At 46.6% G+C, this 23198-nt stretch overlaps 1 protein-coding gene across 1 annotated transcript in view; it reads left to right on the top strand.

Moving 5' to 3' along the window:
* Nucleotides 1-9073: 9073 nt before the first annotated feature.
* The window catches only part of phactr1 (phosphatase and actin regulator 1), a 99153-nt gene continuing 85028 nt past the window's right edge, over nt 9074-23198 (top strand). The window contains exon 1 of the mRNA XM_061238621.1: nt 9074-9095. The gene's annotated coding sequence lies outside the window, so the exon portion shown is untranslated. The remainder of the gene's footprint in view (nt 9096-23198) is intronic.

Raw genomic sequence — 23198 nt, 5'->3', positions numbered from 1 at the left:
CATTTACCTTCTGCCAGGACAATGTGGAAATGAAACGCCTTGTTCTTCAGTGTTTCAATTGCTTGCTGTTCTCCACTGGCAACGCACAGTAGGGAACAGTAGCATACCTGCAGTGGAATAACGATGCAATATATCAGACACTTGCAGAAAAAAGGGTTCCACCAGACTCCTGTGAGTCACCATAGCGGTACCCCATCTAGTTCAAAGGTTCTCTTTCAGGCAAAATGCTTCAACCGCGCGAGCTTCACGCTTTTCACACCTAACATAGATGGTTTCGTAAAGAACTAAAAAGGGTTTTCCTATGGGTTTCTGATTTTTTCCCCCCTAAGACTGTATGTAGGCCTATCCAGTGATTTTATGTATTAGAAGACTTTTTTTAGTCTTCTAATACATCTGCGCAACGTTCGGTTCTGCGGAGGATAATATTTCCTCTGCCTCCGCTTCACTGGACTGTGTGCAAAGCCGCGGCCGATGTGTGCATAGCTGGCAGGTTCAGTGCGGGCAGATTTAAAAGCTAAAGTACACAAAAAGATTTCCGACTGAATGCATTTCCACCCCTTATCAACAGTTTGTCTCAGGTGGCGGTGTCATGTGCTCACTTTATGAAGTTTTACAAACCTGCTGCTACACTCATTTAGCGATTCAGCCAACTCAATATGAAGTGGGGTTTATTTTATTTTATTTTATTTACAATTACTGGTTGTGTTAATATCTTGTTCATCATGTTTTGAGTTCACCTGAAAATATCAGTGTCACAAAAGGCCTTTGTGATCAGAAGAACTTGTATCAAACATAGCTGACCGCAATGTTCAATGCCAATGCGTGTGAGCTAAAAATGTGTGACATACAAAGCTTGCCCTTTGATGTCCTTAGAAAGCTATTCGTAATAAGTTTTATGGGGTGGCTGTCAGCTGTATTTAAATGCTTTCCGCAAAATCCAGGCCTGTCTGTCCAGCAATCTCTCATGAGAAAATTGATCTTTTTTTGTAATGCTTTTGTGTGAAAGTTGGTCTTTCATATGCACTGACTACAGTCAGTAGTTATTAAAATAGAATCTGAGGGTGTCAGCAGTCATATCACACTGTGCTTGATCTCATGGCTGAATGCTGAAGCTACGCAGGTGTGTGCTTGGTTTGTACCTGCATGAAAGGCCTCCTGCATAATACAGGTCCCTGCTGGAAGAAGAGTTAGTGTTCCAGTAGGGGGCGCTCTTCCCTCGCTCCCAACGGAAATCGAACGAAATTGGCTCATGGTAATTTCTCACGGTTCGACGTGCGGTGATATTGTGCAGAAATATTTAATGTATGAACTTCAAGGCCTTGCTCCTGTTTATGTGCCTTTGTTTTTAGTCAGCAGTCAGCGTAATTGTAGTCATTATGTGTCAGCTCGGGGTTTGATTGGACAGCTGAACCCAAACAGCATTCGGGATAATAGCAACAAAATATAATTCTCCTGGCATTCCTCATTGTCGTGTGTTCACCGGTGAAGTCACTGCATCCTAATTGCAGAAACACTAAATGAACTGTATTATATGCTAATTAAAGTCATCAGCGAATTTACAATGCTCTTGTTGTCACGGGACTGGAATTATTGTCACTTAGTTTAATTAAAAACGGATCAGCAGAGACAAAGTGGTGTAATCCAGAGAGTTCTTTGGCACCTAAAGCTTTGCCTACAAATTGCTCCTGCTTATTCTGCGAGAGATGCTCTGTCAGATAGTCGAAAGTCAGGATTAGTGAAGTGCAAATATGGATTGCATTTGCATTGGCCTTAACTGCAGAGGTTTTAGTTGTTGCATTTTGTCACATTTTCCACAAGATGGCATAATGTGGTATTGTATGTATGTGCATCGAAGCGGTGTGTTTCCCTATCAGCTTATGCATATGTGTACCGTACTGTGTGCATTTATTCACATATACCCAACTTCTTAACAGCAGAAGTCCTTACCTCCGCAATGACTAATGTCTTTGATAGAAACAAGAGCTGCATTTCTGAACCTGGTTGAATTACATTTTTCAGAAATTAGCATTGATTCTTCTGTCCATATGCTTGCCAAGCAGATTTGTATTTCACAGTAAGGACTGCTAAAGATTGCTGAATTGCAGCACAGTGGCAGCTTCTTAATAACTTCATTGAACGTTTACTTTGCGCAAGCTATTTTGAAGAATGAATTTATTTTTATATGTAAATGCGTCCTCTTAACATACAAATTTGTGTTTAATATCATTTACCCATGACTTCTCTTTTTTTCATCTGAAACTCCTGGTCATATTAATAAGCCTGTCAGTTTGCTGTAACATCCTCCGTCAGTGCATGGAACCTGCCATTGCTTATTTTCACTCTATACTCACTGCACCAGAGCATTGTGCATCTTACACAGCCCGGCACAGGGAAACTTTCCCTGTCCTGCTCCTGCAGATCTAGTGTCCAGTAGGTTTTCACTCCAACCCTAATTTGCACACCTGATTCTCGCTGTTGAATGTGGTGTGCTGTGTCAGGTTTGGAGTGAAAACCTACAGGACAGTAGATCTCCAGAGGCAGGGTTGAGCAGCCCTGCTCTAGCTGTTGAATGAGATGTGCTTTGTCAGGTTTGGGGTGAAAACCTGCAGGACAGTCGATCTCCAAGCGCAGGGTTGGGCAGCCCTGCTCTAGGTGCTGATTGGATAACGGGCTGGCCTATAGGTGGATTCCCAGGTGTGGCATTGCAGTTGTACACTTGAGTGCGGTGCTTATCCTCAATCACTTCAGCACATATGCAGCTGTATAAATGGACACCAAGTAAAATTGTCCTATTGTAATATAGGATATGTGCCAGGTACTTAACCTGAATAGCTTCAGTAAATGCCTGGCTGCATAATGGATCGTAGGTAAAAGATTCCAAGCTGGATAAAAGCGTCTGGAATACTGGCTTAAAATGTAGCCGCATAATGAGTCACCCTGCTAACTGAAACCCTCCCCGTCCTTGGTGGTTGGCCAATTATATGCTGCTCTTTTGGGCTGCTACTGTCAGCTATGGTGGGCAGTGGCAACAGTCTGGGTTGGATTCCAGAGCCCAGGGAACATCGTTGCATTGAAACTGTGTCAGTCGGGGATTGTCAAATCTGGCCCTTGAATCTGAATCCAGCCCTGGTTTTCTTTTCTCACATGTAATTAACTGAACAGTGCTACTGAGTGGGCAGACTGTCTTGACACCTGACTCCCAGGTAAAGGGTGGGTGGAAGACCGGCAGTTCTCGGCCCTCGAGGACCATGAGTTGATGAAGCCGGGTGTATGCGCTTTCTAGCTGGTTGAGCTGTTGTTCAGTTTGTGTTTCATAGACTAAAACAGGGGTTTTCAATCTCCTCTGATCCAGGGATGCTCATCCGGGTTTAGAGACATCCAGGGGACCCCCCATCATAAGCCAAATAATTTATATATAAAAAAAAGTTTTATTTTTTAAGCAGAAATACAGTGCATCCGGAAAGTATTCACAGCGCTTCACTTTTCCCACATTTTGTTATGTTACAGCCTTATTCCAAAATGGAATAAATTCATTTTTTTCCTCAAAATTCTACACACAACACCCCATAACGACAACATGAAATACGTTTTTTTTTACATTTTTGCAAATTTATTCAAAATAAAAAACTAAGGAATCACATGTACATAAGTATTCACAGCCTTTGCCATGAAGGTCAAAATTGAGCTCAGGTGCATTCTGTTTCCACTGATCAACCTTGAGATGTTTCTACAGCTTAATTGGAGTCCACCTGTAGTAAATTCAGTTGATTGGACATGATTTGGAAAGGCACACACCTGTCTATATAAGGTCCCACAGTTGACGGTGCATGTCGGAGCACAAACCAAGCATGAAGTCAAAGGAATTGTCTGTAGACCTCCGAGACAGGATTGTCTTGAGGCACAAATCTGGGGAAGGGTACAGAAAAGTTTCTGCTGCTTTGAAGGTCCCAATGAGCACAGTGGCCTCCATCATCTGTAAATGGAAGAAGTTCGGAACCACCAGGACTCTTCCTAGAGCTAGCCGCCCATCTAAACTGAGCATCTAAACTCCCTAATCGATAGTTAGGGAGGTGACCAAGAACCCGATGGTCACTCTGTCAGAGCTCCAGCGTTCCTCTGTGGAGAGAGGAGAACCTTCCAGAAGGACAACCATCTCTGCAGCAATTCACCAATCAGGCCTGTATGGTGGTCAGATGGAAGCCACTCCTTAGTAAAAGGCACATGGCAGCCCGCCTGGAGTTTGCCAAAAGGCACCTGAAGGACTCTCAGACCTTCTCTGATGAGACAAAGATTGAACTCTTTGGCGTGAATGCCAGGCGTCATGTTTGGAGGAAACCAGGCACCGCTCATCACCTGGCCAATACCATCCCTACAGTGAAGCATGGTGGTGGCAGCATCATGCTGTGGGGATGTTTTTCAGCGGCAGGAACTGGGAGACTAGTCAGGATTGAGGGAAAGATGAATGCAGCAATGTACAGAGACATCCTGGATGAAAACCTGCTCCAGAGCTCTTGACCTCAGACTGGGGCGACGGTTCATCTTTCAGCAGGACAACGACCCTAAGCACACAGCCAAGATATCAAAGGAGTGGCTTCAGGACAACTCTGTGAATGTCCTTGAGCGGCCCAGCCAGAGCCCAGACTTGAATCCGATTGAACATCTCTGGAGAGATCTGAAAATGGCTGTGCACCGACGCTCCCCATCCAACCTGATGGAGCTTGAGAGGTGCTGCAAAGAGGAATGGGCGAAACTGCCCAAAGATAGGTGTGCCAAGCTTGTGGCATCATATTAAAAAAGACTTGAGGCTGTAATTGCTGCCAAAGTATTGAGCAAAGGCTGTGAATACTTATGTACATGTGATTTCTTAGTTTTTTGATTTTCAATAAATTTGCAAAAATTTCAAAAAAACTTCTTTCATGTTGTCATTATGGGGTGTTTTTTGAGAAAAAAAATGAATTTATTCCATTTTGGAATAAGGTTGTAACATAACAAAATGTGGGAAAAGTGAAGCGCTGTGAATACTTTCCGGATGCACTGTATTTTCCCAAATCTATACACTCACTGAGCACTTTATTAGGTATTTATTAGACATATTTTATTTTACTTATTACTGTCCTATCCACTTAAGAGGTTTGACTTCTGCATACCACTGTTGTAATCTGTGGTTATTTGTGTTACTATCATCTACCTGTCAGCTTTGACCAGTCTGGCCCTTCTCCTCTGACCTCTCATGTGTTTTTGCTCGCAGAACAGCTTCTCACTGGGTGTTCTTTTTTTCCACCATTCTCTGTAAACTCTAGAGAGTGTTGTGTGTGAAAATCCCAGGAGATCAGCAGTTTCTGAGATACTCGAACCACCCTGTCTGGCACCAACAATCATTCCACGGTCAAAGTCACTTAGATCACATTTCTTCCCCATTCTGACATTTAGTCTAAAAACAGCTGAACCTCTTGACCATGTCTGCATGCTTTTATGCATTTAGTTGCTGCCACGTTTTTGGATGATTAAATGTTTGCATTAACAAGCTGGTGTACAGGTCTACCTAATAAAGTGTTCACTGAGTGTATCTAGTCATTAAATACTGTATCAAGTCTGGCCAGGGACCCCACAGAACCTTCATGTACACCAGAAGTCTGCAGACCCCCCTGTTGAAACCCAGGGACAAGAGGGTGTAAGGTTGTACCACCTCCAAGGTCAAGCCTCTCTTGAAAAAAATAGATTTGAATCTTAACAGTGGCATAAACTGCATATAACTCTCATGTTAAGATAACTTCTCTCCCGAAGCTTACATCACATACAATGAGATATGATTCTGTCACCTAGCCTGTCTTGAAGATTCAGATAACCCGTGTACTGTCGTCTTCATTTATTCGATATAATAAAAAACAGAAGAAAAGCACTATTCACTGGGTGGATTGGTCCTGACAAAGGCTGGGTTGACAGATTTTTTACAGTTTTCATGTGAATTTAAGCCTTTAAAAAGAATGATTTTTTTGTTTTTTGTTTTGAATCGTGTGGTGGTTATTACAACCTTAAAGATGTAATAAGAAGTGGAGTAGAACGTTTTTGTTCGGTGACTGTGTGTCTCCGAGCCCCGTGTTCAAGCTGGACTTGCAGAGTGCATGTTTACCCTTTTCTTTAGCCTTAGATGTTGTAAAATCGAAATTGCGGTGAAATTACTTGTGTTTTGTGCAAGTTTGCATCAAATCAATTTGAGTTTGTTAGCAATCTGAGAAAAACACAAGCTTTGAAAGTGTACAATTAAGTCCAAGTTACCGCTCTCTCTCTCTCTCTCTCTCTCTCTCTCTCTCTCTCTCTCTCTCTCTCTCTCTCTTTGCCTCAAACATGTAGCTATTATCAGCTTGACCAGCAGGTGACCCCATCGGCAGAAACCCTCTTTCATCTCTCTGCTGTTCATCCAGCATCCTGGACCAGGAACAAAAATGCTTTATTGTGTGGATGGCAGTGTAGCTGAAAAGCGGGAGAGAGTGAGAGGTGAAAGATCAAAGCCATTTGTCGATCCACTCGTGGGCCACGGCGCGGCTTTGATCTCCCTTTCCAAGCGCTCACGCGCTACTCTGCCCCGTCTTCACAAGACGCTGCGCGTTAGATCCACGTCCTGAGTCTGGAATCTTGGGGGAAATTTTACATGCCATTAAAATGCTAAAGAGAACAACAACAAAAAACAAGGTCTGACCTACATGCGGCGGTACAAACACAAGCACACACACACAAGCACGCACGTCTGTGCATGCGCAATGCGCATACACGTGGATACGAAGAAGACAGCATTGAACTGAGATTCAATAGCAAAAGACACTGGAAAGAATAGATCAGAGCTTTGTCCATTCCCAGTGGGGTTATGGAGTCAACTCTCCAGTTTTGTTCAACGGAAATCAGATCTTAGAAAGCCATTAAAAAAAGACAACAGAGCATTGGATAATTTTTAATAATCAACATGGTAAAAAGGTCAGTGGAAGGTGTCTGGTTGCAATCATTAAAGCCAACAATCTGGCCGAGGTTGGCAGCCTTTCCAATATAATGTGGCCTACTTTATTTATCCTCTATTAGATTGAATGGGCGTGGTTTATTAGTAAGATCATGGCAACAGTAAAAAAAGATTAAAGCGACGTCGTGTAGAAACATCATATTTGCAAGTGGTCTTTCAAAAGACCAGGAAGCTGAGATGTGTAATAGGCTATGCCTATACTTTCTATTCTTAAGCGGTTATTTATTCATTTAAAAAAAGAAAACCTGGACGTTGACCAGTCCGACCGCATTTATACTTTCAATCATTGTGTTTTCTCTGCAGAAATGTTCTATTGTGGGAATATTTTCTGTATGGTAATCAAGTTTATTTGAAGCGCCAGGCTAATGCTGCTGATGCATTTCGCAGCACGTCTCCCTATAGATTAATGGCTGTAGATAATCTGCTCACCATTTGGACGTGTTCCAACTGTGTCACCATTATCACGATCATACTCCACCGTTGTTATGTATGGTCATTATTGAATAAAAATGTAAATACCTACAGCCTATAATTAAATTGTAAGCGAACAACGACAACTGGTAATTGCAATTGGTCTAATTGTCTACAGAAAAATATCCATATAGGCTGTATCGATATGGGCTAATATCTCTGTTCTTTCTGATTTGGTGTTCATGGTTCACACCAGAATGCTCTTTTTTTTCGAAAGGGGCGGAGTTTGTTTTACTCCGCTTTTTTTATTGCTTAGCTGTAGTCGTTGGGACTTCGCCTCGGCGTCCACGTCTCCCTCTTCCCTCTCTCACCCCCCTCGAACGTCTCCCCGTCAGCGGCGGTGGCTCTGTGTCTTTCCCATCCAGCTAGTCGCCCCCTGGACGTTTCCCCGAACATTAATGGCGGCCTCTTCGGAGGAGGAAACAGACCGCCGGCCCATCAGGAGAGTCCGGTCCAAGAGCGATACCCCGTACCTCGCCGAAGCAAGAATCTCCTTCAACCTGGAGACAGGTAGGGACGCACGTGCTGACCATGCTATTGGTTCTCTGGAACATGGTGGATCTACTGCATTGTACTGTGTTCACTCGCCGCGGAAAAAGGTGCCGGTGATTTTTTTCCCCATGCATGAAAGCGCAAGTTGAACCGATGAAACGTGGTTTTCGATTGTTAAACGAGCCGGGTTGTTACGTTGTCGGCGCCGAGTCTGGTTGCACGGAATCCGGAGATATGAATAGTGACTCATGTCTTTTTGTGTCTCCGGCGGAGAGCCTATCGTGCAGTGTTTTTGGATGGCATACCTTTCTGTTTGTAATAGGACCTACTGGCTGGCATTTCGATGCATTGATGACAAAAAAAAACATTTGGCACATGGTTCTATCATTCGTCTTGTGGATGTTGATATTCGGATTACTTGTTTTAATCTTAGCAGTTTCAAAGTAGGCTAAGCGTCGGTTATCTGTAAAGAATAGGCTATCGATTTCTTACTATTTGGGGTGGGGGGGCGGTGGTGATGGTGGGGTTGAAACCATCGTGGACCAATGACTGAATGTCCGGTGTAACAAGGCAGAGAAACACATTGAAATGCAATCACTTAAACAGAATGATTCACAAAAGCCTTAGAATATACCATATGCAAAAGCATAATGCCCAACTGACGAGACACCTGGGACACGAAAGCGAAGGGGTAGCTATATCAGGGTGGCTGTCTCTCCCGCTAGCCTTTAGGGACTTTGTATGAATCTGTATTCCCGCTTCACCTAATTCTTACTTAATACTTCGTCTAATACTGAAGTGATGCATTATGGTATATCTACAACCTTATCAGTGACATTTCAGTGTTCATTTCAGTGACTCTTATAACTGCAATATAGGTAGGCTATTTGAACGTTGTCCAGAAACGGCAAGTTATTGCATCCCTTGTTGCCATGGTGACTTGGCATAATTTTATGGCTGAGTCAATTGCGGAGCCTAGCCTACGTGTCTGTTTGCTGTAGCTGGTTAATATTTTATTTAATTGTTGTCATGCATCAGATTTAAAACCACGGCAATTGCATTCATTAACGAAAATAAAAAGATGCTTCACGGGCCCATCTTGTTACGTGGAAAGGATAACTAGGTAGGTGACGGTTTTATTGGTAAATTGTGTAGCTCACGTGCAATTCAATCGAATGTTGTCGCGCCGTCGGGTAGGTAATAATTTATCATCGAACGAAAACCTGCAAGTCGTTGTTATTGGTGTTCACCTAGCCATTAGCGACGGATTACAGGATGTTAGGCAGATTGTATGACTTCAGTAGGCTACAATTCAAGGCGGCGAGGCTAGCCATCATTAGCAACACAGACGCGACAGTCTGCCAAGCGAATGGAGCTGTTCATCATTCAGTGGTTCTGAAATGGTCACCACGCCGTACAAGCGCCATAGGCTGCAATTCTATCGTAAAGCAGAATTTTGGATAGTATTGATTTCAACGTCAATTCAAAGATGAAATGTATTAAAATACCCATATAAGCCTTTACCTGAAATACTATAGCTATCATAGGGCTAAATATAAATCCACTCATATTCCCACAGATCGAGCTCATACCACTGTAGGTTACTATAGCCTTGTTTGTTGGAAATGAACATTCTTGAAACCAAACCTGAATAAAGAATAATTTGTGTACAAGCGTAGGATGTCTATGTACTGAGTGGTAAAGCATGAATACATTTCAGTATGTGTATATGGAACCAGATTATGTTTGAGCCTTGAGAACGGTCTTTTGTAAACCATTTACAGCGAGTAGCATTGCATAATCACGTTTCCACAGAAATCATGTAATTATATATGGGGATTATTCTAATTTTAATCATAAAGCCTATTAAGTGCACATTTTAAATGCAAGCCTCGGCAGAGTTTCAGAAATAATTCATGATTATAATGTATTATTTATATTTTCTTTTTTCTTTTTTTTTTCCTTTTTATTATTTTGGCTAGAGTAGGAATTGTCACACATTTGGAAAAGATGCCCTGAATCACCACAGGAATAGGTCCAGGACTAATCTTGGTCATGATGTCTGAATTTCTCCATAACTATAACACATACATTCTTATAGTTTTCATCCTCAGTATGTGTATAGCATTCAAACAGGCCTCTCCATACGTATTGGCACGCGCATACATACAGCATGTAGAGTGGTGTTAATCAGAGGCTAGGATTTTCAGATTTTGTCCCTGCTTGTCTTTGTATGTGTGTGTGTGTGTGTGTGTGTGTGCTGGAAACAAGGTCAGAATTGCATGTACTCGGATGAAATCAGATGGGATCCCCGAGCAGACTTCACGCTGTGCAGATTAAAGCCATGGCCATTGTTTATGGAAGAGCATTAGGCAGGGGTGTAAGGGGACTGTTCTCCGCACTGACCGTGGTTAAACAAAAGCAAATGTACACGGAAAGTAGATTGGTGCAGATTATCGGATTCAGCCGCGAAACCCTCCTATTTATTCACTCTGGCATTCCGTCTGATTGTTGCATCACAGAGCCGCGCGTTCTAATTCACTTCAGAGTGACGGGAGAATTCCATTCCGGGGAAAATTGCACACGCCAGCGCTATCTCAAAAACGGTGGCCCGTTTGCGTGTGAATATCTGAAGGTGCTCTTGGATGTAACGTGGGCATTTCATTTCGTGACATAAGAACAGCGTTATTCTTGCCCTGTCAGGAAAAATTAAGAGACAAATCCCTCATGTATAGAAAAGGAGTGGAGTTGTGCTGTGCCAGGGCCTAGAGTACATCGGAATGGAGATGAGTGCCTTCTCCTGTGTGAGAGACATTGAGAGTGACATTATATATTCCTGTGTCTAATGCGCTCTGTCGCTGGCATAAATATCGGGGCCGGCCCACTCGTCTGGAGCTCCGGGCCGGCCTTCCGTTTATTAGCCGCGCGGCGTAGCGCCATCTCAGCTCCTTCATCAGGGCAAGCGGCGGGAGTTTTGTCTTTTCATCTGTTCGCTAATGGACGGCCCTCGAGGGCCGTCGTATCAATGTGGAGACATCGTTCTTTTCCGCGGCACGGTTTTCGCCCGGCTGCAGCGAGGCGATGGGCACACTGCCTGCCCCTCTGCTGATCTCCACAGCGTCACTGCATCCTGCCCCTCTGCTGATCTCCACAGCGTCGCTGCGCCTGCCCCTCTGCTGATCTCCACAGTGTCGCTGTGTCCTGCCCCTCTGCTGATCTCCACAGTGTCGCTGTGTCCTGCCCCTCTGCTGATCTCCACAGTGTCGCTGTGTCCTGCCCCTCTGCTGATCTCCACAGCGTCGCTGCGCCTGCCCCTCTGCTGATCTCCACAGCGTCGCTGCGTCCTGCCCCTCTGCTGATCTCCACAGCATTGCTGCATCCTGCTACTCTGCTGATCTCCACAGCGTCACTGCGTCCTGCCACTCTGCTGATCTCCACAGCGTCGCTGCGTCCTGCCCCTCTGCTGATCTCCACAGCATCGCTGCGTCCTGCCCCTCTGCTGATCTCCACAGCGTCGCTGCGTCCTGCCCCTCTGCTGATCTCCACAGCGTCACTGCATCCTGCCCCTCTGCTGATCTCCACAGCGTCGCTGCGTCCTGCCCCTCTGCTGATCTCCACAGCATCGCTGCGTCCTGCCCCTCTGCTGATCTCCACAGCGTCGCTGCGTCCTGCCCCTCTGCTGATCTCCACAGTGTCGCTGTGTCCTGCCCCTCTGCTGATCTCCACAGCGTCGCTGCGTCCTGCCCCTCTGCTGATCTCCACAGCATCGCTGCGTCCTGCCCCTCTGCTGATCTCCACAGCGTCGCTGCGTCCTGCCCCTCTGCTGATCTCCACAGCGTCGCTGCGTCCTGCGGAAGGCCTCTTGGCCATTATCATTCTCTCAAATCTCTCAAAACGTGACCGACCAGCGAGCGCAACGCTGCCGAGATCTGACCGAGGTCAGAGTACCTCAGACTGCCTGCTGAAGGCTGGCAGTGCCGTCTGACTTCGGGTGCCATGGTAATTAAATGTTTGCCCGGTTAGCGGACTATATTTTTTAGGTATTGTTTTGTGGTGCAGTTGCGCCACATTTGCGGGAAATCTCCATGTCCCATCATGCATTGCGCACATCTCTATAAATATCCGTCACTATAGATAGGATATAAGGCTGTCGGCGTGATTAATCGGGCGTTAGCGGTACAAGTCTTGACTCGCGGCGCTGATGCCGCGCCACGTCTGCAGGAATCTCCACGCTTTCCCACAATGCAGTGCGCGGTTACCGTGGGATCCCCCAGACGCAGTCTGGCGGTGGAGACGGGAGATAAGGCCGACGGCTTGATGGATCGGCCGTTATAATGAGGTGCGAGTTTTGACAACGGCAGCTGCTCCGCGAAGATAAAAGGAGAGGAGACGAGACTCGGGAGATAGCGTCCGTCCGTCCGTACGTACATCCGTCCGTCCGTCCGTCCGAGCTCACCGTTCCCCCGCTCCCCGCCGCCGTACCGGGGAGTCTCGTCCCTGAGGAGCGTTTCCAGCCACTTATCCGGACGAGAGGCTAATGCAGTTTGAGTGCTTCCACTGGCAAAGCCATGGCAGCCCGATTAAGTTATGATATAGAACGGCGTACGGAGGAGGAGGAGAAGAAGGGAGAATAAAAGCGAGCCGTTTAATTTCGCCCGCCTGTCTGATGCATTCATGGTGCCTGGCAGCGGTTAAATTAATCCTGGGCAGTGAAGACACTTGGTGGGGGGGGGGTCTTTGGACTCTGATGGATGCCTCCTGCCTGAGTGGACTCGGGGGGGGGGGGCGGTTTTGGGGTGTTCTCCTTTCCCCCCTGTTTACCTGGGCCTGGGGGGTGGACAGGGCCCTCTCAGGTGACATGACGTGGCCATTGTGGTGGTTTCGGTTTTTAAACTCTGCCACCTGCCACCTGCCACCTGCCTGTATTCACCATCGCAAAAGGCGCTATCGGCAAAAGTCCCAAGTGAAACTTAAAACCCGAAATTCTATGTGATTTTATTACCTTCTATTCCTCCACTGCTGGAAGGATAAACAATAACATTCATTAAGTTATAGTTGCCTAGATACCGTACTTGGCATGTGCTGCCCCTGAAACACACATTTATCTCAGCTCCACATCGCTACTACACCAGGAGTGGGCGTGGCCAGACATCCAGAAGTCGGTTATTTTGTAACTGGGTCACTCCTTGGCCAGGTGATTTGTAAGATTAAGATTAAGATTAGATTTTTGGACAGAAGGTCCTACTGTAGCTCTTGTCCTGAGGGGGGGGGGGGTGTATATCACAGGGGTCAGACCTCTCCAGGGGTATCGTGCATAACCCTGAAGAGGAGAAAGAGGTTTCTTGGAATGTTTTTTTTCCTTCTGTCAGTTTTCCTAGAAGTCAGTGTTCTAGAACGGTAGTGACTGTTACATCAGCATTAGAGTGTTCCGTTTAGAACATCCCCCAGCTTAACCTGGGCTGCCAAATAAAGTTCCTGCTGTGTGGAATGGATGCCGTATGACTTATGCTAAGTTGCTCTGCCAAAATAAATGTATCATGTTACATGTCAATCTGTCTCTCACTACCATCTCCGATTTTGTTCTTTTTCATTTTGGGTGTTCTTGTCATTCAGCTTCTTGTCCCGTGGGCACTCTGATCACCAGTTTGCCCCTGAAGGTACCCCAGGGGCAGCTCCCTGACCCCCCCGCCCCGATGGCAGGGCACCCAGCAGCTCTGAGTCCCTGAGTCTGAATCACTGGAGGGCAGCCGGTGATGGAGACTCAGCGGAGAGGAAGAATAAATCCATAACTGATTTCTGCACAGCAGTCAGACGCGCCCGTGTTTCTCTCACCCCTCACACGCTCTGACCGTGTTTTCAGTCACCGTGACAATTCTGCAGACTGTGTGTGTGTGTGTGTGTGTGTGTGTGAGTGTGTGTGTGTGTGAGGTGGAAGGGAGGGGAGAAGGGATCCATGTTGTTTGAAATGTGTTGCCCTTATACAGGAAATCCATTTTCCCCACTATAAAATGGAAGCACAAATCAAAGGGCTGCTGCAAAGGCTACAAGTGAGAACAGGTCTATTGAACAGCAGCCTGTATAACCCAGCAGCCTTTCTCCACCGCCTGTATAACCCAGCAGCCTTTCAACCACTGCCTGTATAACCCAGCAGCCTTTCAACCACTGCCTGTATAACCCAGTAGCCTTTCAACCACTGCCTGTATAACCCAACAGCCTTTTACCACTGCCTGTATAACCCAGCAGCCTTTCAACCACTGCCTGTATAACCCAACAGCCTTTCACCACTGCCTGTATAACCCAACAGTCTTTCCCCACTGCCTGTGTAACCCAACAGCCTTTCCCCACCGCCTGTATAACCCAACAGCCTTTCTCCACCGCCTGTATAACCCAGCAGCCTTTCTCCACCGCCTGTATAACCCAACAGGCTTTCCCCACATCCTGTCCTGTATAACCCAACAGCCTTTCCCCACATCCTGTCCTGTATAACCCAACAGCCTTACCCCACCGCCTGTATAACCCAGCAGCCTTACCCCACTGCCTGTATAACCCAACAGCCTTCCAACCACTGCCTGTATAACCCAGCATCCTTTCACCACTGCCTGTATAACCCAATAGCCTTTCACCACTGCCTGTATAACCCAACAGCCTTTCCCCACCGCCTGTATAACCCAACAGCCTTTCTCCACCGCCTGTATAACCCAACAGCCTTTCCCCACATCCTGTCCTGTATAACCCAACAGCCTTTCACCACTGCCTGTATAACCCAACAGTCTTTCCCCACTGCCTGTGTAACCCAACAGCCTTTCCCCACCGCCTGTATAACCCAACAGCCTTTCTCCACCGCCTGTATAACCCAGCATCCTTTCACCACTGCCTGTATAACCCAATAGCCTTTCACCACTGCCTGTATAACCCAACAGCCTTTCCCCACCGCCTGTATAACCCAACAGCCTTTCTCCACCGCCTGTATAACCCAACAGCCTTTCCCCACATCCTGTCCTGTATAACCCAACAGCCTTTCACCACTGCCTGTATAACCCAACAGTCTTTCCCCACTGCCTGTGTAACCCAACAGCCTTTCCCCACCGCCTGTATAACCCAACAGCCTTTCTCCACCGCCTGTATAACCCAACAGCCTTCCAACCACTGCCTGTATAACCCAACAGCCTTTCACCACTGCCTGTATAACCCAATAGCCTTTCACCAATGCCTGTATAACCCAACAGCCTTTCCCCACCGCCTGTATAACCCAACAGCCTTTCCCCACATCCTGTCCTGTATAACCCAACAGCCTTACCCCACCGCCTGTATAACCCAGCAGCCTTACCCCACTGCCTGTAAAACCCAGCATCCTTTCACCACTGCCTGTATAACCCAACAGCCTTACCCCACTGCCTGTAAAACCCAGCATCCTTTCACCACTGCCTGTATAACCCAGCAGCCTTACCCCACTGCCTGTAAAACCCAGCATCCTTTCACCACTGCCTGTATAACCCAGCATCCTTTCACCACTGCCTGTATAACCCAGCATCCTTTCACCACTGCCTGTATAACCCAGCAGCCTTTCACCACTGCCTGTATAACCCAACAGCCTTTCCCCACATCCTGTCCTGTATAACCAAACAGCCTTTCACCACTGCCTGTATAACCCAGCAGCCTTACTCCACTGCCTGTAAAATCCAGCAGTGGGGGAGACTCTGGGCTGGGCTTGGTGGGTCACACGTGGCTGGGTGTATAAATATCTGCTGGAGGCTCTCCGGGGCGGATGAATGTTAATCACCGTTCCCAATGTGAAATTCCCAGAGATCCCGTTTGAGGCTCAGAGACACTCGGGGCCACCCACTGGCTGATTGTAAATTGGACGGCGGTTTTAGCGTTAAAGCGCTGCAGATTGTAGCTTCTGGATATGAATAGAGAATGAAGGAAAACTTGTCCCCTGTTACTTAACTGAGTGAGTTCTGTAAAAAAAACAAAAACATTTTCTCAAGGTATTGGCTCTAAGATTTTCCCACCACTGTACCATGCCTTACTGTTCTGTGTAGTGACCCTGAAACTTTGAGTCCAGGTCCACTTCTAATTCTCTTCATAAATATAACTGCATCATCCCAAGGTCCGCAAACTAAATTCAGTCCCTGCTATTGACTGAGCAAACCCAAAAAACCATGAATCCCTAAGATATTTATTACCCTATTTTGTCCTAAGATAAGGAAAAAATAGGGTAATAAATACTGCGCTTGCATCATAGTAAATTCACCAAACCCATGTAGTCGGCAAAAGAGGCAGTTCCAGTTCCTGAATGGCGGTAGAAAAAAACAGCAAAGCATGCTACATGAGTTATAATATTCAGTAGATATTGTCAGTCACAATGACAAGGCCTTTATTAGACCCTTTATTATTTTTTTAGCGATGGGAAATGGTGATTCACACTACTCAAGTGCTAGTGTGATACACAGACAGGAAGTCAGTAAGTAGTTATCCAAATAGACTCCCCTCATGATTAAATGCCAGGGTGTACAGTAGTACTCATAGTTTATTTTAGGGGCTAGCATGTGAATAGCAGGGAATGTACAGTCCGTGTGGCTAAACTCCTGTGGATGGGTGGGTGAATTATTGAAAAAAAAAGAAAGAAAGTATTTTTGGCCTATTTTCTCTCGTTTTGTTCTTTCATAGCCGAGCGGCTGAATGGCCTGTCGTGAAACTGACGCGGTGTGGCGAGCGTGCTGAAATCCTGATTAAGCAGAGTTCAACAGAGCTTTGCGTTTCCGTTTCCCATGCGGCGCTTCTCGCCTCCTTAGGAACATTAGTGTGCTGAATATGTAAATGTCATCGACTGAGATTTCCTGCTCGGCGCGAAACGTGGCGTCTCGCCGCCATTTGAAGACGAGCCCCTGTGTCCGCAGCGACAGCCCACCGCAGAACAGAGTTCATGCGAATGCTTCCTCCGCCATACTGCTGGTGCCATTACATACAGACGGAGACAGAGAGACGGAGCGTGGTAATCAGCGACTCATTCAGAGGCCTGTGTGTGTGTGTGTGTGTCTGTGTGTGTGTGAGAGAGAGAGTGTGTGTGTGAGAGTGTGTGTGTGTGTGTCTGTGTGAGAGAGAGTGAGAGTATGTGTGTGTGTGTGTGTTTGTGTGTGAGTGTGTGTGAGAGTGTGTGTGTCTGTGTGAGAGGGTATGTGCGTGTGTGAGAGCATGTGTGTGTGTGAGAGAGAGAGTGTGTGTGTGTGTGTGTGTGTGTGGGAGAAAGAGAGAGTGTGTGAGAGAGAGAGTGTGAGAGAGTGAGAGTGTGTGTGTGTGTGTGAGAGAGTATGTGCGTGTGTGAGAGCATGTGTGTGTGTGAGAGAGAGTGTGTGTGTGTCTGTGTGTGTGGGAGAAAGAAAGAGTCTGTGAGAGAGAGAGTGTGTGTGTGTGTGTGAGAGTCTATGAGAGAGAAAGTGTGTGTGTGTGTGTGAGAGAGAGCGTGTGTGAGTGTGTGTGTGTGTGCGTTGGAGAAAGATTCTGTGAGAGAGAGAGTGTATGTGTGTGTGTGGGTGAGAGAGAGATTCTATGAGAGAGAAAGTGTGTTTGTGTGTGTGTGTGTGTGTAAGTGAAAGAAATACAGAATGTGTGTGTGTCTGTGAGAGAGTGTGTTTGTGTATGGGAGAGCAAGAGTGTGTGTATGTGTGTTTGTGAGAGAGAGAGAAAGACAGAATGCATGTGTGGAAGAGAGAGAGAGTGGGTATGTGTGAAAGTGTATGTGTTTGTGTGTGTGACTGTGAGTGTGTTCATGAGTGTGTGTATGAGAGAACAAGTGTGTATGTGTGTGTGAGAGAGATTGAGAGCGTATACGAGAGAAAGCGAAAGTGTGTGTGTATGTGCATGCATGTGCGAGAGAGAGCAAGCGTGTGTGTGTGTGTGTTTCCGTGTGAGAGAGAGAACGACAGAGTTTTTTTGCTTTGTTGCTTTGTCTGTGCAGAAGTGCTGTTTATGTTTGTGTTGGTGAAGCAGGTGCCTGAGAAACCGTGATTCCCACACTCACTGAGGTACCTCTCAGCCAAAGTGCCCTTTAAACCCCCCCACCCCCGTGCAGCTGTTATGTGCTCCTGACTAATTTCCCGCTCCACTCTGTTGGCCTGTAGGCGTTCTGCTCCACTACACCCGGCTGTGTCAGCTTCCGAACGCTCTTCTGCCCAACTCTGCTCTCCTCCAGGGCCTCAGTGGGCTCGGGCAGGAAGGAACCTTCCGGAACGACGATACACTGCAATATACTGTGAATTTACTTTGGGCTTTCTAGGTGTTTCACTGAACTCTATGGCGATACCCAAAAGGAAGCGTTAAGTTGTATGTCTTCCCTATATATTGTGAAGTGTTGCAGTATCGTTTTCTGATGTTCATAATATACACAATGTATATCTCAGTATATTGCAGTGTACTCCTTCTGTAAGGGGAGTGTAAAACCAAGAAGGCAGAGGAAGGGAGGGTCCCAAATGTACTTGGTGCTGGTTTTGAACGCAGGCTGGGGCCCAATGTTGTGGCTGTGGTGGTTTTGAACGCAGGCTGGGGCCCAGTGTTGTGGCTGTGGTGGTTTTGAACGCAGGCTGTGGCCCAATATTGTGACTGTGGCTGTGGGTTCCGGTCTGGGCTGTGTCACGAGCCTAACATGAGCAGGCGTCCACTGCTGTCCTCATTCTGCCAGGAGCAGGCTGGGTACTGTAGTTCTTCCTGACTACACGTGCACAGAAGACCAGCTTTCATTGTTGAGAAGCACACTTCAGCTCCAGTCAGTGCTAGCTCTCATGTAGTACTGTATGGCCTGTAGCATGAAAAAGAGGACAATAAAGACACAGTGCCAGTGATATTCAACTATTCAATATCTGATATCTAATCATTTTAACAGAGAGCATGATGAGTACTGCATACCCTTATGAAAAATGTATATACTGTGTACTGCACATCAATGAATTTTAGTTTTGTAGTATTATATTCTGCATACGTTAGCTGATTTTTTACAAATCTGATATGAATATATGGCTTTCAGTCGCAGCTGAAATGGATGTAAAAATGGATTAAAAAATCTTTACACAAAACTCCCATTTCTCTGGCAATAATTAATAACACACACTAAATATTGACTGCAGTGCCTGTTCTAAAGTGGAAATCGCTCACCATTCGCAGAGATTTGAGCACACTCTGTGTAAATTATAGCCTTAAGTGATTTTGTATGTGTATTTGTAAAAGGTGAGCAGTGCTTGCTTGAGAATGAATCAAATGATTATCCAAATTAATATTTATGACATTGACAGCAAAATAATTGGGTGAAGTAATGGCAATACATTTAATGAGTGCTAATGTTGTGTTGATATTTAATTAACGGATATGTATAATTGAATACCACATAAGTGCTATGGCTCAGTAAGTGCTCGATTATTTTCAAGTGCAATACTTACCTCTGGGCAGGTCAGTGGAGTGTTTTGCTTTAATTTAACACTCAATATGACTTTACTTTACTCGGCCTTGTAAAATAAGCCACTAAAATTCAGAGCAAATCGATGAAATGACAGCAAACAAATGACAGTAAACTGAGGCAAGCGCCCACGGTGTTATGAGTTGTTCCCGTAGGAGCTCATGCAGAGGAAAGTGTGATTGGATTTGGGTAAAGGCAGACAAAACAAACCCTATTCGGTTGGTTTGGGTTCAGTGGGATCGGTGGCTTTCTCTGGATGAATGTAAAATGTATTTCTTACACATATATTTTTAGATGCGCACAATCGAAACATTTTGCCTAAATAGCCTAAAAATGTTCAACTGAGAAAGCAGAAGCAACAGAACAGAAACAAAGAGTGGATGAGTGAGTGATTGTGTCTCTCTAAGAGTGGTGTTAACACATCACACCCAGTATGTCAGACAGCTCTCCCGCCAGAACCTCAGCTGAGAGGCACATCAAGGTACATCGAGGTACATCAAGGTAATCTCGGTTTTAAGGACCCGAAACAGTAGAATATGTAGTAGAAGTATGAAAGCCATGTGGATTATATGTGCTCTCTGCAGAGCAGTGCACTCTGGGTAATATCCCACACTCAGAGACGAGGGGCACGTTTGCCCAGGCCTGGGCCGCTGCTTAAACAGAATGCTAAGTGCACAGGGGAAACGCTCTGCCCGGCAGAGGACAAACGCGTCTGCTGTTGTTGTGCTTGTGGTCGCCTCTGTGCTTGTTTTTCGCCCGTCTGCGTGCTGAACTGTGAAGCGTACGGAGCGCAGGAGACGGCGGGGGGTCGAGGAGCTCTGACAGGCGAGACGAAAAGCAAAAGAAAAAACCCCAGAAGAAAATACAGAATTCAGCTCCGCCGGAGGTGGAGTTTGCACGGTGAAAATGGTTTGTGTTCCAGGGGACCGTGTTAGAGGGACAGGAAGTGGCTCTCGAGCGAGCGCTGAGCCAGTTTCTGCCCGGAAACTGAGTGGCAGGCACCGCGGGGGGGACAGCGATGGGGGGAAACGCAGAGAACTTTCCAGAACAAATGGTGCCGCCAGCTCGTCCATAACTGCTGTTTGGATTTTATTTCTGAACGCAGTGAGCCAGGAGCTTTCATCTGAAGCCCGGACAGATCACTGCCCCCCGTCACTGAACAAGACTAATGACTGGGCTTGGCCAGGGTGGAGGAGTGACTGTTGCTCTCTGCCTAATAGCATTTTCAGCAGCTGGAATAGACTATCTCAGAGAATCAGGCCTCCTTCAATTTGGCCACCTTCACTTAATTTAAGGTACGTCTTATTTGGCTCCTGGATACTTGTTAAGATTAATTGGATGTGGCAAACTGAAGTCGGCTCCTTCAATCAAAGTCACAATTGGAGGATCAGGCCATTTAATTTCATCACATTAAAGATATGACTATTTTTGTGTAGCTCCGTCTCAAAATTTGTTCCTTTGACTGTCCCACAACCCCAAGGGTAATGTGGGCCCTTTGAAATTGACATCTGTTTTTCAGAGCGCGGAATATCTGATTTAATTTGTTGAAATGACATCGATTTAAACCTGGGAGTCAGTCCGCTTCGTGGCAGATGTAAAATCTTGGATGTGTTGTAGTGGGAAAATGGCAGACGAGATGGCTTTCTTTATGAGAGCTCAAGCTGTCCCGTGATATTTACAATGGTTGGCCTGGCTAACTCTAGCCTCATTTCGCGTCTGGGTTTTGTAAGGAGAAGACTGAAAGGCTGTAATTAGCCAATCCTGCCTGCGCGGGATGGCGGCGGGGGCAGAACGGGGCGTGCGGTGTCTTCGCCCGGGCTGAGATTGACAGCCGATGGGTTTTGTGGAGAAGCGAGACTCGCAGACACGCTGGTTCCGGCGGTGATACTTTACGGCCGTGTTTTCTGACAAAGCGAGCGTCGGCTTTCACGGCTTCTGACAAACTGTCTGAGTTACATCGAGCCGCCACTTCAGGCTGTAAACCTTACCACTGCCCGAGTCCATTTTCCCTGCTGGGAATGATAAACCTCGGGTCTAATCTAATCCAGAGTTCCTTTTCTGCTTGTTTTGTGATTGCAGGTCAGTTGAGCGCCGTGTTCTGTATGGACCTGGGCAGATGTGATGTGTGTGTGTACATACGCGTGTGTGCGTGTGACTGTACTAATGTGAGTGTGTGTGTGAGTCTGTGTAGCTTGATATATGTTGATGTAGTCCTCTACATTTATTGATGTGCACATTTATTTTTCCTTGACACACGAGAGTCTCTAATTCTGCACGGGCTAAGGAAATAATCCGTAATATGCGATGTAAGATCATATATTTACCCCCTGTCCTCTCTCTGGCCGCTTGTAGCCTTTTCATGATTAATGATTAATATGGCCATCAAACGAAGGATTACTGAAATAAGCCAAATTAATTAAGTACACAAAAGAAATGTGATATTGGATTTATTGTGGACTGTAAATACTCTTGTGCTTAGAGTGCCTGTGCCCACAGAGGGAGAACTCTGAGTCACGCCCCTCTGTGCACGTGTGCGGGATACGGCCAGCAGCCCCTCCCAGAGGAGGATCAGAGAGGCGTGTGACTCACCCCTCAGGGGGAGGGTCACCGCACACACAGGGGGCTCCCCTCACTCCTGTCTACTGCACACCGACCAGGACCCTGTGTGAGAGAGAGAGAGAAGGAGAGAGAGAGAGAGAGAAAGAGAGAGAGGAGGAGAGAGAGAGGAGAGAGAGGAGCGAGAGAGAGAGAGAAAGAGAGAGAGGAGGAGAGAGAGAGGAGAGAGAGGGAGAGAGAGAGAGGGGGAGAGTGAAGGAAAGACAGTGTGGAGTAGTGGAGTAGTGAGAGAAAGGGACAGTGAGATGAGAGAGAGAGAGAGGAGACAGAGTACAGGGAAAGGAAAGAGAGTGAGAGGGGGAGAAAGAGGGTGAAGAAGAAAGAGAGTGAGGGAGAGGGATGAGAGAGAGTGAGAGAGAGAAAGAGAGTTGGTTTCACAGAGCAGGTGGGCCTCGCTGGAAGGTGTGTGACAGACATCAGCTTCAGCTCTGGGACTGCTCTGACAGGCCCCTCCCCCACCTGCCCGTATCTAACTGTCTGAGCGATCTGTTCTCCTCTGCTTATCGCTGTCATGTGGCCCTATCGATTTAACTGCTTTATTGCAGGTTGCTCGTAGCTTTATAAAGATTGTAGCTGTGACAGGGATTTAAACCCGACACTGGGTGGTCACGTGCCGGAGTTTTGGAGGGTTCTGACAGGGGTTCTCCGGGGGAAATGCTCTGAATCCGGGGAGTCTGTTGGTGTCAGCTCCTGTGAATGTGCTCGTCAGCAGGCCTCTGTCACATCCGAGTGACGGTCCACAGCCTCTCAGCCTGGCCCATCTGCCCTGAGCTTCCTACAGAGTGCCACTCTAACCTCTGTGTGCCTGCTGTGCTCTCTCACACACTCACACAAACACACAAGCATACACACACATTCACACACACACACACACACACACACATACACACACAAGCATACACATGTACACACACACACACACACACTCTCACACACACACACACACACACACACACGCACGCACATACACACACACACAGTCACACATATGCACACACACACACACACTCACACTCACACACATACACACTCACACACACTCACACACTCACTCACACACACACACACACGCACACACACACACACACACACTCACACACACACTCACACGCACACACTCACACACACACACACACTCACACACGCACACACACAGGGTACAGG

The sequence above is a fragment of the Conger conger genome, chromosome 4 (assembly GCF_963514075.1).
Source record: "Conger conger chromosome 4, fConCon1.1, whole genome shotgun sequence".
Classification (NCBI taxonomy): domain Eukaryota; kingdom Metazoa; phylum Chordata; class Actinopteri; order Anguilliformes; family Congridae; genus Conger; species Conger conger.
The sequence above is the reverse complement of the archived record's forward strand: the minus strand, read 5'-3'. Positions and strand labels throughout refer to the sequence as shown.